Source organism: Denticeps clupeoides, chromosome 5 (genome assembly GCF_900700375.1).
Source record: "Denticeps clupeoides chromosome 5, fDenClu1.1, whole genome shotgun sequence".
Classification (NCBI taxonomy): domain Eukaryota; kingdom Metazoa; phylum Chordata; class Actinopteri; order Clupeiformes; family Denticipitidae; genus Denticeps; species Denticeps clupeoides.
Window position 1 is genome coordinate 2,618,028 of NC_041711.1, and position 4,984 is coordinate 2,623,011.

The following is a 4,984-nucleotide window of genomic DNA, read 5'->3' on the forward strand; positions in this document are numbered from 1 at the left end:
CGTGTCCTCTGTATTTAACCATCACCCTTGGTGAGCAGTGGGCAGCCATGACAGGCGCCCGGGGAGAAGTGTGTGGGGACGGTGCTTTGCTCAGTGGCACCTCGGCGGATCGGGATTCTGATTACGGGGCCGCTTCCGTAACCAACAGGGCACCACTGCCCCTGATGCAAAAATCTGAACATGTCCTGGGGTGGAACCCGTGAATACTGAGCAGAATGTAAATCGCAATATTAATAAAGCTGGTGGTGAGGATGCTTTTATGGAAAGAAAAAATGTCTTCACAAGACACACAGGGGCTGTCCTCTGGGTTGTCATGGCTGCACGGTCCAAAACTCGCCATGCGTCTGCTCAAAGTTGTTTCCGCACGGAATTTAACAGACAAATAACCGTGCAGATGTCTCACTTGCGTGATTATTTTTCATTTTTGAACACATTTAAAAAACGCAAATGCATGACACGCAGCAGTCTGTCGTGCAGCTTTTTTGGCGACTCGCTGCGAAACCACAAAGATCGTCACAACATGCCTCCTCACGGCTCTAGATGAGCGGTGGCGGAGGTATTTTTGGCAGAGGTCCTCCTGGGTAGCTTTCTACCGTCGAAAGCTGTGTCTGAAGATGCAGCTTGCGCAGCTACATTTTGAGACTACAGCTCGGCTCGCCACCTTGGTTAGATGTCACCGCGAACGCTGTTCCTTCTGCAGTGAAAGGGATGGTGGTCATGATGGTGGCCCGAATTCTGTGCAGAATGAATGGAACGACGCCCCATGCCTCGGGGAAAATATTGATTTACACAATCCAGGTCATGGTAAATGGAGCCTAGAACACAGATCAGGGCGCCATCTGTATCTTCTGCTTCAGATTATTGAGGAACGCCAGTTGTTTATTTGGGTGGGACTGTTTTTTTGCGTTGGTGTATGTGTGTCTCCATTGCTCTGCAACTCGTCATGCTTGTGTGGGAGTCTGTTCACTCCAGTCTATTCACTCTCAATTCGTTTTAACATCTCCAGAAGACTGAGTTTAGAGGCTGAGTCAATCCCTCAGTCCCTAGAGAAAGAACTGATTAATAACCTTATTAATTATGCAGCATGCCACTGAGAGAACCCATTAATTAAAAAGAAGCAAATTTAGCCAAAGGTCTCATGTAGATGTGACAATAACATCATTGTACGACTGCAGGACTTGTCCCTGTTGACATTTTGTTCTAGTCGAAACAACTGAAATTCCTGAATAGAGCTGGTCATGTGACTCCCTAGTCTCCAGTATTTATAGTAAAAACAGGGATGTGAGAATCATGTCCTTGAGTCCCTCAAGGCATAATATTTGGTCCAATTGATTATTTTTGCATTGCACAAGAAATTCAATTGAATATGTAATAAGGATACAAGATGGTTAAATGTTGTTATGAAGGGGCGCTGCTTTTGGATTCATGATTCCTTATACTACCAGTCAAAAGTCATTTAGAATTCACCCTTTTCAATTAACATGATCAACTATTACAACATGACCAAACTTGTTTTCTTCTTTAAAATTTTGACTTTTGTCCTCAATTTCCAGCAAGTGCAGCTTGGTCATTCTAGATGTTGATTTATTGTGGGAATTCTACTAATCAATCATCCCTTTTAAGCTACAGACTTAAAATAGTGAACAAGTGCTGCAGATAATGCTCCTCTCTACACATATGCAGATATTCCATCATTAACAGCCATTTACAACATTTTTCATCAATTACTTCTAATCTTGCATTAATCTTGTGATGGATGAAAAAAAAAGAGGAGAATGTTCAAGTTTAGGTGCAGTGTTACCAGTATAAACACTCTGATCAGCCAGATAATGATGACTATTTTTGTTGATTTTATAGGTCTTACCTGATCAGATTTAATAATGAATTGGTTAGTTTGTGATTTGAAAAAACTGTGTTTCACAACGAAATCCCTTCACTTTCATTAACACGGTTCATGGATGGGAGAGGACTATGCGGAGCAACGAGGTAAAATGATTTATTATCAATTAATGTGATACTATGTATTTGAAATGTTTTGAAATACATAACAGTTTATTATTGGATGAATGTGATTATTATAAAAGAATGTTTGTGTAAAGATAATTGATTTATTGTATGTTGTATAAATGGTTTGGTCCAGGACCACAAAGGCTGGTCCAAGATTTCAGTCGAAAGAAGAGTAGATTGGCGAATGAGAGAGGTTGGATTTAAGGTTTATTATTTATGTATTTTAAAACTGTATTTATTGACGTTTTTTGGAATAGAATTTAATAACCAGAGCCGGACTCTGAACGGCATCCGCTACTGTGTCGTCTTCCCTGCTTCCATCGCGCTCAGCTGTCCTGCACAGGGGTATCATCACTTTTCATCTATCTAATCTGACCGCCGCCACATCCACAGCATTTGAAGGGACTGCAGAAGATAATTCGGATTAGACCATGTCTGTGGCTCCAGGCGACACTTGTTCATTGGAAAATTATGAACGAGAACAATGCTGGTTCATAAATCTGTGATCTTTATGATCACTTTATCGTTCTGACTTGCTTCCTGGGACTGCATTTGGGCAACAGTCATTATCAGCTTTCGATCAGTTACTGATAGATGACAAGGAATTTACTGCAAGTAGAAACTTCAGAGAAAAGGAATGCATTGTTCTTATCAGCCAGCGGGGTGGGTTCAAACGCTTCCTGACCACCAATCAGTAAAAGGGGAGCTACTGAAGGTGAGACTCGCTCATTTTGGGCAGAAGGTTGTATTCTGGAAAACCACCTGAAGTTTCTGAAGCAGTAAACAGAGACAGGCACAGTCATGAGCCTTGGCGAATCAGCAAAAGGAAGGCAAAGGTTCAGATTTCAGCCCTCCAGGCGGACCGACCACATCACATGGCCGCCTGTGTGCCTGCTGGCTTGAAAAGCAGGAATTGTTGGTGACGCCAAAAGCTGGTGGAGGGTCTGGGTAGGAGCTGGGTTACACACGACGAGCAGCACCAATGAAAAAAGATACTTGTGGAATGAGGATGTTAACCGCGTCAGAAAAGCAGAGGCAGGAAAACCGTCCATTTGAAGGGATCTAATCTCTGCGACCTTCCTGTAAAGGGATGCAACTCTGACAAATGCGTTTTGTTACTGCTAACCTGATTATAGACACGCGGCTCCCTTTCGAAGAGTCAAATAGGTTCAACTGTTTGTGCCAAAGTTTAAAAAAAGCATATAAACCTACTCAGTACTCTTCCAGTCATTTTGGTATCATCCACATCTAAGATGCACAGAAGAATAGAACTTTCCTTTATTGGAATCTCAGAAAGATCTTGAGCAGTACAAGACCACACATCGGTCAGACCCCAAGAGTACAGAGCCGTAGGAGCAAGTTATACTTTATTAATCCCAAAGGAAATGGCCTCTCTGCATTTAACCCATCACCCTTGGTGCGCAGTGGGTTGTGGGGACGGTGCTTTTGCTCAGTGGCATTCGAACCGACAACCTTCTGTTTACTGGGCCGCTTTCTTAACCACTAGGCCACCACTGCCCCAAAGAGATGGTAAAAACTTCAAACTAAATCAAACTAATCTAAGGGTTTAGATATTCGTAACCCTCTGGATGCACCTCGATCTCTCCGATCCTACAGCACTGCTCCACTGGTACCACTATCTTCATCTAGATTCTTCTCTGCCTTGGATCCTAAGTGGTGGAATGAACTTCTACCAGATGTTCAAACAGCTGAGTCATTAAAGATCTTCAAACCCAAGATAAAAAATATTTACGTACACTTTCTATATATATATGGGTTCTTGAGATTTAAAGATTGGGTCCTAGTGAACCAAACGAGGAATTCCAATTATTCTATAAAGCTGGTGTCTCTCCGAGCATGAGAGGAATGCTGGAGATGTTTCTTAGGGCGAACCTCTGCACCACCCGATGCACCACGTTCCTCCGACAGCGGCGCTCTGTTGCGGAGAGGAGACCTCGATAACGCGAACAAGCGGCCTGTTCAAGCTCCCCAGCGTTTGGGCGCGCGTGTGTGTCACGTGGACCAGAGCCTGTTGAAGCAACATTTGCTATTAAGCGCAGAGTGTTGTGATAAAGCTCTTTGTGTCTAGCGCGTGTGTGTTTGTGCTATAACCACGGTTTTTATGTGAAAGAGGAAGTTAAAACGTCTTTAAAACTAACACGCACGACTGCCACCATTTTCACCACATCCCCCCATGCAATCTGTGTGTTAGTGTGTCTAAATGCACGTTTATGTGCACACACGTAATCCCAACATGGGGCTTTTCCTCTACGTGTATGAGTTTTATGTAATCGTAAATGAACGATTCAGATGTAATCTACTGTCTACTGTTGGGATATGACCCACCTTCGCCGTATTAAAGCAGCAGCTCAGTTTTTGTGAGATTAAACCTCTTTTTTTTTTTTTTCTGCCTGTGATATGGGAGTGCTGGACCAGGACATGTACCTTTCAGCCCATAGCTGCTATCTGTGAGCTGGAGCTGAAACATCATGGTTCCACCTCCTCTGAAGCCCCTCACGGCTCTCATTCACCCACGATGTTTTATTGCTAATTCATTTGAAACACGGCTTTCCAAATATGCTTTTACCTTGTGTAGGTGCAGGAGTCATCACGCAACTGCCTTGTTTAAAACCCAGACGGTAGGTAAACACTAACCCATGCTTGCGACGGAAGAAACTCGCCCAAATGCCAAGGTTGGTGGTGGCCTCATATCCCGAAACGCCACCATGCCACTGAGGTCCCCTTGATCCTGCTTTCTGTGCTTCTCAGTGACAAAAACAATGACTTAACAATGTCATAATTTGCCGTTTCTCTAATCTTACCTGAAATGACCCCTGCAGGAATAGTAAATCGTGCAACAGCACACACGCTTGCTGTGATTGCTCGGTACCTGCTGGTGTTGTTGCTGAGCAACTCTCCTCGTGCAGTGGCCTGTTATTACGGTAAGGGATGATATTTACGATGCTCGAGGACTTTG